The sequence below is a fragment of the Spea bombifrons genome, chromosome 3 (genome assembly GCF_027358695.1).
Source record: "Spea bombifrons isolate aSpeBom1 chromosome 3, aSpeBom1.2.pri, whole genome shotgun sequence".
In the NCBI taxonomy this organism is placed as follows: domain Eukaryota; kingdom Metazoa; phylum Chordata; class Amphibia; order Anura; family Pelobatidae; genus Spea; species Spea bombifrons.
This window is the reverse complement of record NC_071089.1, coordinates 69275720-69287419: the sequence shown is the minus strand read 5'-3', so window position 1 is coordinate 69287419 and position 11700 is coordinate 69275720. Positions and strand designations below refer to the sequence as shown.

Below are 11700 nucleotides of genomic sequence, written 5' to 3'. Positions count from 1 at the left end.
CAGCTTTCCTTCCTATTGGGCCAGAAGGTACCAGCTCTCCCTTGATTATAGAAAAAGCTACGAAAGCGCAAGAATATATGAAATACTTAATCTAGCACCCTAGCTGAACTGTATTTCAATGCCAGGGGTGGGCTGGACAGGGGGGCAATTGCCCAAACACAGAGGCAAAAACAAGGTGAGGTAACAATGCATTGTTACATGACTCCAGCTTAAGGCACTAAGGGAAAGAGTCTGAATGAGAAGGTAAGGGAGGTAGTGTGTATGTTGGATGTGTATGTATATGTTTATGTGTGTTAGCATAAATGTGTAAGTGTGTGTTAGAGGAAATGTGTGTGCTACGATGAGTGTGTAAGTATGGGTGTTAGTGTGAGTATGTGTTAGTGAATATGCGTGCAAGTACGTGTGTGTTAACATGAGTGTGTTAGCGTAAATATGTGTGCCAGTTCATATGTTAGGGGGCCAAAGGGCCAATGGGGACACTTGGCCTTACCTGCCCCCTGTTCCATGCCTTACTAAATGCTTTCTACATCCTTTAGACAGAACTCCATCATCTTAGTGTGGTATGTACCTGCCTTATAAATCTGGTACGCCGTTTTACTATAAAAGTAAAGTTATCTGAATTTGATTGAATTGTGTTTTCTTGACATTGCAAAAATTGTTTTTTTAACAAGTAATTTGCAATAAGGTCCTTGCTAAAAGGACTGTATTTCTAAAAAGGAACATAGAGTCCTCATTGGACAGAGCACCTTATTCCTGGAACCTCAATTCAACATAGTATTAATAAATGGCTAATATTTTACCCTGAAGCCCAAGATTCATGTAATGCTGAAATAGTAACCAGGTGTTCTCCATTAGACCTATATGAAGAATGGATGACCAGGCTCCAGTCCATCGGTACACGTGACGTAATTACCCCTCCCCTTTTTGGAGACAAGGGCAAAACACAAGATTCAGATAATGAGTTAATTTTCACTAGTGTCCTTTGGATACATACATTCCTCCCTTTTTGATCAGAATACCAGGCTTTCTGGAACAGCCTCACATGACAACCTTGGCTTATGTAACATTTACCTTTTGTTTTACAGCATTGACACTTAGTAATATAATTCCTATTGCTTGTGTTTCTATTTACAGATTGAAGTTGTTTTGTAAGATTAATTGTGTATATGTTCAGGCTTGACTGATTTGGCAAAAAAAATCAGCACTTAATCTATTTAAAAATATGGGTCATTCCAGAGAATGTGTGACATGAAGCAATTCTCTTCATATCAAGACAAATATTTGATATGCCATCCCTCAATGTCACCTTGTTATCTGAGCTAGTTTTTATAATAGTACATTTCTTCCCCCAAAAAACAAGCAAAAGGACTGGGATAGATTAGCATAGTATATTTCTGTTCTACAGTGTCTGTTTTGTCACCCCATATCGTTTTTTCAATAAATCCATCGATCACCAAGCAATGCTTTTTCTAAGTTGTTAGTTCCCATTGACTTTAGTGAAGAGTACACTGGGGAATGTGACCCATGAAACATTTAAGTAATATAAATATTGAATGATTTTCTATGGGACTCGCTGGGTTCTAAGGTAGCTTGTAATACCAGCAAATGTATCCTTTTAGGAGGTCATAATTGACCCCATAAAATTATGAAAATTGCCATCTTCGGTCCAGTATCAGGTAGCTCATCTCTTAATGGGAAAACCTCATCCTGGTATAAATAGACCCACCAAGTCTTTTCAAGGCTGTGCCCACCGTTAAGGCTGATAATTTGACCATTCTTAATGGTGCTCAGAAAAGAAAAGCAAATGAATATGAGACAGACTCCCTTTCCACAGCATCATTCAGGGCAGGACTGGGAATTAAAAGCAATATTAATATATTAATATATTAATTAATATTAATTAATATTTGGACACCAGCCCCATATATTTTTTATCATGGTGCTGCACCAAGGGTATAACTAGAAACCATAGGGCTCCAACTTCACAAGCAACTTCACAAGCCACCTTTGCCCCCAAACAGCTTCTCTGTGCTACCTTTGCCCCAAACTGCTTGCCTGTGCTATCTTTGCCCCCATGCAGCTTGTCTGTGCCATCTCTTCCACCTAAACAGCCTGCCCATGCGATCTCTGCCCCTGAAACAGCTTGCTTATGCCACCTCTGTCCCTGAAACAACCTGTCTGTGCCACCTCTGCCCTCAAACTGCCTGCCTGTGCAATCTCTTCCCCTTAAACTGCCTTCTTGTGCCACCTCTGCCCCTTAACAACCTGCTGTCCCATTTCTGCCCCTAAACACTCAATCATTTACTAATTCATTCATTTACCCATTCTCTCTCCCGCACCCCCCTAACCTCATCAACAGATTTCACTGGTCCGGGGACCAGCTGAGCGACACTGGGACCTTGTTGATGTCTATGCAGCCCCATGGCTGCCTAACGTAGGCCCACAGTTTACAGCTGTGGCGCCCACGCACTGTGTGAGGAAACTCTCTTTTCCCGCCTGGGTGAAGCAGGAACCTGTGCAGTAAAAGATTGTTTCCTCACACAATGTGTGAGATATTTGTGTGGCTCCAGTGCTGCTCGGCCGGGCCCCTGGAATTATTATTAATATATATTTTTCCAAAATAAGTGGGCAGTTAAGAGTTACACTGGAGTTAAACTGGAGGGAAACAACATACCGAGTACCACTGCAGAAAGCAGGATTTCACCTGCGCTCCTGTGGAATTCCCTCCCCCGTACGTTCTGCCTCATACGCAACTTTCAAAACCTCTCTGAAAACCCACCTGTTCAGGGAAGCGTACAACATTCCTTCCCAGTACTCCCAACCATCATCATAATCAAGCCATCTGAACAACCAACAGCTTCAACACATCATTGGAACCAGATCAACTCATCCAAGCCGTCCTCTCCTATTGTCTCACTTCCCCCTCAACCACCGACTAGATTGTAAACTCACAAGAGCAGGGCCCTCCTCTCCTTTGCACCAGTTTGTTTTTGTGTTTCAGATTTCAGTTTGTTTTGCAATTGAATTGTATACGTTATAGGTCACATTAAAGGTGGAAAAAGTTCTGATATGATTTATCTTTGTCTCATTCTTTAACATCACAAGAACCTGGCATTTTAACAGGCGTGTGTAGAATTTTTATATCCACTGTAATGGGAATGATGAAGACAAACATTTCTATAGATCACTTGGATAAACATCCTTTGACGTTAGGTTTGGTTACATGTTTGGCAAGAGATGATAATGGTTATGAATGCCCCATTGTTTGTTTAAAGTCATCACCTGATTTATGCATCAACATTTAGAAATCCCATTGAATATACAGGAGAACTAAGAATAAGCAACCAACAAGGGAACAGGTGTGGACAAAGCAGGATTCTTCTGAGAAGCCCAAATGGCCAGGAAAACTATAAGAAGTCCAATTTGTAACCTTTGATGGAAGTCTTTACCTTCCTCTAATGCATACATTATGCGATTTGTATAGCTCTTACTGAATTGTACCATAATGTATGTTTTAATTTGTTTCTGTTTTTTTCCTGCCCTACTTTATTATTCATCTAGTTTTCTATGTTTCCTACATGAATTAATTTACCATACCATCTCATCCATCCTGCTCTTGTTTATGTAATTGAGACATGAGTTTGTGAGCAATTGTTTGAACAGAGCTAAATGACCAGGAGCATTGTGTCATATATAATCACATTTTTGTAAATCTGTTATATATTTTCATGTGACAACACTGAAGAAATGACCCTCTGCTACAATGTAAAGTAGTGAGTGGACAGCCTGTATAACAGTGTAAATTTGCTGTCCCCTCAAAATAACTCAACACACAGCCATTAATGTCTAAACCTTGGCAACAAAAGTGAGTACACCCCTAAGTGGAAATGTCTAAATTGGGCCCAAAGTCTCAATATTTCATGTGGTCTGTATATATACACACTCACTGGCCACTTTTTTTTAGGTACACCTGGTCAATTGCTTGTTAACACAAATAGCTAATCAGCCAACCACGTGACAGCAACTCAATGCATTTAGGCATATAGACGTGGTCAAGACAACTTGCTGACGTTCAAACCGAGCATCAGAATGAGGAAGAAAGGTGATTTCAGTGACTTTGACCGTGGCATTGTTGTTGGTGCCAGACAGGCTGGTCTGAGTATTTCAAAAACTGCTGTTCTACTGGGATTTTCATGCACAACCATCTCTAGGGTTTACAGAGAATGGTCCAAAAAAGAGAAAATATCCAGTGAGCGGCAGTTGTGTGGACAAAAATGTCTTGTTGATGTCAGAGGTCAGAGGAAAACAGTAATTTAAATAACTACTCATTACAACCAAGGTATTCAGAATATTATCTCTGAACGCACAACACGTCGAACCTTGAAGCAAATGGGCTTCAGGGCAGCAGAAGACCACACCGGGTGCCACTTCTGTCAGCTAAGAAAGGGAAACTGTGGTTACAATTCGCACAGGCTCAATAAAATTGGACAATGGAAGACTGGAGGAACGTTGCCTGGTCTGATGAGTCTGAATTCAGATGACAGGGTCAGACTTTGGTGTAAACAACATGAAAGCCTTGTATCAACAGTTCAGGCTGGTGGTAGTGTAACTGTGTGGGGGACCAAAATCTCTAAGGAATGTTACAGCACCTTGTAGAAAGTATGCCACGAAGAATGAAGGCAGTTCTGAAGGCAAAAGGGGGTCCTTTAATGTACAAACACAACCAATAAAAAAAGAAACTGAAAGTACAGTATTTTTTAATTTGGACATTTTCAGAGACCTTTTCTTAGTTTTGCAGTAACTAATTTACTAAAGAACATGATATGGGTTTTTGAAGTAAGCTGGCTTGACCCCAGCTGTTAAGAACCAAAATCATTGTTCTTTGAGGATCAGCTGACACTCTAAAAAGAATCCAACAAGAAAGTATATTCACATTTTTAATTGACCGATTTACGGAAAACTTAACTTTTAAGGGAATAATTGCACCTTTAATATAGATTTCCCGCCTCTCTATATTCTGCAGAGTGTTTGTTTCTAATTGAAACAATCTGCAGGAATGTGCTTAACTTTAGCCATTCTAGTTCAAAAACATGGTAGAGGATTTAACAGATTTATTCAATTGACGTGTATGAGTTCTATCGATCATGCTTTCCTTCATGTATGTGCATATCAGCAGTACCATGCTGTTCATTACTGCTATGGCTTACGGTCGCAAAGGTTTTCGGAACCTATTAATACTTCTGTCTTCCTCAAGTGTGTTGTTTTATGAATGACATTGAGCTGCCTAAAAACTCATCAATAGGTAGTGCCCTTATTACTTTTTAATTAGCTATTTTTGTTTCTCCTGTGGCTCTTTACCAATCTCTAATCATGTCCCACGCACATTCTGTTTACCTGCCAGACAGGTTTCTGCGAAATATGTTTAACTCTTTCCTACCAGTGTAGCAAAACATACTTTGATATCATTGTATTAGGAAAGCAGACGCTAACTAGCTGTGGTTGCAAAACATGAGCACTTCCAAATCTGCATGCTTTTGCAGAGAATTTGCCCTTGCAAAAAAGTGTAGAAAAGTGTAGAGCCCTAGGTAGTTCTACCATACAAGCAGATGTAGCAGCTGCTTAGAAACCCCAGGAGTTATCATGCTGTTATACAGTATAACACTTGTGATATGTTCCTTAGTTTTATATTATTTAATCTGTCTTTTGAGGTTGAAACTCTTCTATTATATATTTTTCACTTAGGGACCATGAGCCACCGCTGACAGGTGAAATATGATAACAAAGCCACTTTCCACATAAAATATTCAGAGGAAGTATGATATAACCTATGATTCATGGTGCTCAGCCCACAGACACACATTAATTAACAATACGTATTGGTGTGTCAGGGCTGAAAGTCAAAGCGGGCACCATATGCCAAGTAAGAATAACAGCTCATGTTCCAGGTGCTTGAAGCTAAAACAGTTCCCCGTTTCATCCTTACACAGACAGATGACAATATAACCAGTGCCTTGTTGATTGGGCTAGGGATTTTGAAATTGTTTTTAAAAGTTGTCATCTTGTACAAATCAAAACATTGGATTTTATTGGAGGATGGGGGCTTTCTTGTCATAAGGTGAAAACCAGTAAAATTAACTATATTTGGGGGCCTTAGCCTGGTTGTTTTCATTGCTCATCTTGCAATGATATATAATATATTTACACACTAAGGGGCAATATTGACTTTCTATTTTTATACGCTGATGTAACCGTGTCGAGTGTTGTAATTTCTATTTAAGAAATCCTTGTATTAGGAAGATGATAACTCTAAACTTGAAAAACTTGCATAGTTTACCGAATGTCACTCCACCCTCTTCCGTCAAAGAACTCTTCAACAGTGTATATGACAGAACTGGAAACATCTACAAATGTATTACTTGTTTATGTTATGATGGGAATCTCATTCGAAGGTGAAAATATTGAAATATCAAAAATGCACTAAGCTGCAGTGGGCAAGGTTGTTGTACTCTGGCACGTGCCAACATGGAGCTGCCAGACCTCAGCCCAAGTTGTGGAGCCTGTTCAGTAGATCTGTCCCTCGTGACAGACACGAATACTTGTACAAGTCAGGAACAAAGCCTCAAGTAGTAACTACTAGAGGGGCAGACTATACTATAGCTGGTTGCAGCTTAGATATGGCTTGCATTCTAGTTCCTGGCATCAAGCCTGCACCAGCCTGCCATGACATAGCCACAAAAGGTCATAAACATTATATTAGTGTGGCAGTTCAATGGATATACCGGTACCAAACCTTTTTTACACCTGCTTGTAAGTAAACAGGTTTCCATCACAACCTGTTAATATTATGCAGGCTACAGTTCAGTTTTTTTTTTATAAAACAACCATTTAGAAATGAAATTACACGGAAACACTATATTTCTAGGAATTAACCCCTTAAGGACAATGGGCGGTCTCTAAACCCATTTTGAGCATTTACATGTACTGGCTTTGCCATTAAGGGGTTAAGGAGTGTTATGTGTTGCCTTTGTCTTGTGTATTGTTTTAACGTATGTTATTACCTTAATCAGAACTGTCAATTACAGTACTGTGCAAAAGGTTTAGGCAGGTGAGAAACAATGCTGTAAAGTAAGAATGCTTTCAGAAAATAGATGTTAAAAGTTTGTGTTGAAGATAAATAGCCAAGGAAGAAATAGTACCAGTACAAGTAACATACCAAGAATAACAGATACAGACAGGACAGGCTGAGATCCCTCCAATAAGCCTTTGTCAAGGGTAAGATCTTTTAGATCCTACCCTTGACAAAGGCTCATTGCGGAAATGTTGGGGATCTCATGGGGTGTCATTCTGTTCTGTCTGTATCTGTTATTCTTGCATCCGCTGACATTTTTTTTACACCCCAGTTCCTGTGTTTTCGGGAATAGTTGAGTCACTTGGCCTTGTTTCCACATCGGAGAAAGTCTTCCATGAAGACCACTTTCAACCAGACTTCCCCAGACAGTTGATCCCTCTGTTTTCTGTCAGTGTTGAACTGATGGCACAGCTGGACATCTTCTGGTTGCAAAGGGAAGTAAGCAGGTGTCTTTCATCTGCTGCACTAAGTTTCGTTGGCGTCTACTGTCCTCAACATTGCCCATTTCTTTGTGCTTCTTGAAAAGAGCTTGGGCAGACATTTTGCCCAGTAACCCATCTGCCTTGAAATTCATGCCTGTGAAAGACCTTGCTGATTTGCTGATTGTGTATAACTACCTAGTACATTGTTTCTCTGTTCAGTCTTGCCATGTTGTATGACCTTTGATGTTATACTGTCTTTAGTCACCTCACCTTGTTAATGACTTTGGCTGTTCCTCAATTAGATGTATTCCTCCTACACAGCTTTTTCTGTTTCATTTAATGATTATGTTTCAACATACATATTACATCGATGAACATTCGCACCCGTTTGATAAAATTGTGTAATCATACATTTTACTATATGACTTTTGCAAGTGTACCTAGAACTGGGGCTGTTTTGAAGGCAAAGGGTGGTCACACCAAAATTTTTCTTCTGTTTACTCACTTTGCATTTTGTTAAATGATAAAAATAAACTCTTAACATGTCTATTTTTCAAAGCATTCATGCATTACAACTGTATGTGGGTGGGACATACAGTACTATATGTATTTTATAATCTTAAATAACTCATAATATTATTTAGATTAAAGGACTGGTCAATTTCTAGGTGACCTCTGTCAGTTAACACCTATTTTGCTAAAATGTCTTTATATCCTCTTACTTTCAATGACAGTTATTATCACTACAGGAGCTACAGAGGTTAGGGCCTTTATGACTATGCAAGGAAACCCATCTACAATAGATCATTTCTGTAAACAAAAATGTATTCATGAGAAATAAAGAAGGACAGCTGTTTAAACATGTAGTTTCAGCAGCTGAAGGAAGAGAACCTAAGCACACGTGGTTCAACATCAATAATCCATAATATTCTGCTAAACAGGATACAGGAAAAATTAAACACTCTTCGTTTATTTTGTTTAGACTGGACTTTGTGTTTTATAGACGATAACATTTTTTTCCAGGGTGTATTTATATAATTTACAGGGTTTTGTGGTAATGTGCTCAGTAATGTATATGCATGTCATAATCATATCTGTGAACATTATGGCTACCGCTACCTCCCAGGATGCTTGCAGGATGCAGGTAGGAAGTCTAACTGAGGCCAGTGGGCGGTCCCGCTGACATCAGCAGGTGGTCCCGCTAGCGGTGGTGGGCGGTTCCGCTGACATCGGTGGGTTGTTCCGCTGATATTGCGGGTGTTCCAGCTGATGGATTTCTCGCTGACGTTGAGGGACACAACAGTTGTTTAACTGGGAAATGGGCTCCCAGAACCAGCGTTTTCTGGTGGCGACCCAGAGTCTCTGGGGCCAAACCCGGAGAGTTCCCAGGTATGGTGGTAATAATAATATTATGGTGTATGCTCAGACATGCTTGTGTGGCACTGTGTATGTGGAGATTGTGATATATAGGTTATTGTACTGTGCATGACCGTGAAATTCTGAAGAATGAATTAAAGAATATTTAAACATAGAAACATAAATCTCATGGATACACTTGCTACCAAAATAGCTACCACAATGCAAAGGTAAAGGTTATACCATCAATTCTGATACACCTTGGCACTATATGAAGTCAGGCGTTCCACACGGTGGGAGTAACTGGGTTAATTATTGTCCCCCTAACAACGAGTTCCCACACAGCTTACGAAATGTAACCCTTAAACAAATGCCTCCAATCTGTTTTATAGCCTTTTGTTTTTAGGCCACGGTTAAAATCTGCCAATGATTCCACGCAGTGTATTTAACCACAAACATGCTATAAAGGGCTAGGGAGGGAGTACGTGTTATACTGTAAATATTTACATAAAAATATAGTATTGTGGTAACAATTTTATATATGCAAGAGGCTGAGTCACCTCACAAGCTTCACTTTGGTCAATTGATGTAAATGGAATAGCTCTCAGTTACTTGCATCTCTTTGCTGACCAACCGTCCATCACAAATAGATAGTAAATCCCCTATAAAGGCACTATGTCTGCTTATAGTGTGTGCTTAGAAACAAATATGTAAATGAGTGAAAGATGCAATATGTTGTGGATATGCCCAGATAAGAAAGCAAACAAGCTATTCACAAGCAATAACTTTTTGAATGCCTATATAACAGCAGGTGTTTCTCTGTGCCAACTGTTGTCATGTACTGGAGGTGTGATATTCCTCATAATTTGTCCTGAACCTCCCCATTCACCAGTTTGCTACTTGTTCTCAATAATTAGCTCAATAATTACACAACCACTAATTAGGCCAAATGGACCATTAGTGGGCCAAACACACTCAATGTACTTTGCCTAGTCCTCACTAACGGCACAAATAAATCATCTGGTCACAATAAAAATGCCGTCTTGTTACTCTTAACACCCCTGTGACTGCAAGTTAAGCACAACATTGAAATCATGTGGTAGTAGCCCAAAAAATTTAGATCAAAACAGTCCACTCGCAATTGCCCTTCAGTCTGATTCGACAGTCCCTCCTTGAATGTGGTCTCATAGGCCAGAGTCTTCAGGTCCCTTTTATCACAGGAACCAAAACAAGTCACTGGTGACAAGGGTTCAGAAAGTTCCCCCAAGCACTTTGGTCAAAAACATAGAACACCAGAGCTGATTGGAGAGTTTGTGACTGTCTTTGTCCCTCTTGGCAGTAAATCTGTGTTCCTTACTCAGGCTTGAGTTGACCTGTGTTTCCTCTATATTTGTTTCACTTTCTTTAAAGGTGACATAGTAATGTAATAATGTAAATCAGCACTGTTTCATGTATTTCATTGCTGTTAACATATAAGGATCAGATATTGTGATGTAGTCAGGGGTCCTAGCCTGCCAAATCCACACACCTCACCGAAATAAGAAAAAAATATAAGTATATAATAGGAACACACGCACATTTATTTATATAAATACAGTTATTTTTTAAATAAAAATAGCTTTTGTTGCATTCGTTCAGTTATAGATCAAATAAACAACGTGAAAACACAGCTTTGTAGGCATACATCATCTGAATAAGACATACAAGCTCTGTATTTCCAGGTATTAATTTAGGGATGCACTGAAATAAAAATTCTGGACCGAAACCGAAAATTCAGAGTTCACTTGGCCGAAACTGAAAATGCCCCCCCCCCGAAAACTACAAAACCCACATTTATTAAAAGTAACACACCAAAATTGGACAAAAAATTCAATAACTATATATATATATATATATATATAATTCTTGACGGCAATCACGCTCCTATCATGCCGAGGTCCTAGCATGTACTGGTTGCCTGGGCATGATAGGAGTGGGATTGCTGTTAACTATCATATATGTATATTCATTTTTCTGTCCAATTTTGGTGTGTTACTTACTTTTAATAAAAGTGTGGTTAACACACCAAAATTGGACAAAAAAATCTATAACAATATTATATATAAATATATATATAACAGCAATCACACTCCTGACATGCCCAGGCAGCCAGTACATGCTGGAACCTGGGCGTGATAGGAGTGTGATTACAGCCTCCCTATGCCATGCCCCCCCCCACTTACACATTCACGCTATCACACACACACTCATTCATTTACTCATTCACAGATATTCATTCTCTCATTCACAGATACTAATCTGTCAGGGCCCGGGTAAATAGGTCAGGTAGGAGCCCAATTGCAAGGGATATCTGAGGCTCTGTCTGTACTCAGAGATTCATATTGAGAGACAGATAAGTGCAGACAAGAGATTACAGTCACACACCAGGCTGGTATACAAGAACAGATTATATTGATGAAAGCTGGCTGATCAGGAACAGGACTAGTATATACAGTAGAACAGGGGTGTCCAAGTGTTTTCTGCAGTGGGCCACTTCATCAGAATTGTATACGTGTGCGGGCCGCACTCATTTTTCACTGTGAAAAAATATGGCCTTTAACAGGATATACAGATTAAAATAAAGTAAATGACACAAAACATTTACTTTTCCTCTCACTGATTTCTGGGCCGAGAAAGTTTTGTGACTACAAATTCAGGAATCAGGATAATTAAAAATCAAATAGTTCTATTTATTCTAGGGATTTACCAAAATGAAAATTCTGGACAAAAACCGAAAATTCAGGGTTCCCTTAG

General features: G+C 39.4%; 1 long non-coding RNA gene across 1 annotated transcript in view; it reads right to left on the bottom strand.

The window, feature by feature from the left end:
* Positions 1-11468, bottom strand: part of LOC128482732 (uncharacterized) — a 194439-nt gene extending 182971 nt beyond the window's left edge. The window contains exon 1 of the long non-coding RNA XR_008351011.1: positions 11400-11468. This is a non-coding gene — a long non-coding RNA (uncharacterized LOC128482732). The remainder of the gene's footprint in view (positions 1-11399) is intronic.
* Positions 11469-11700: the final 232 nt, after the last annotated feature.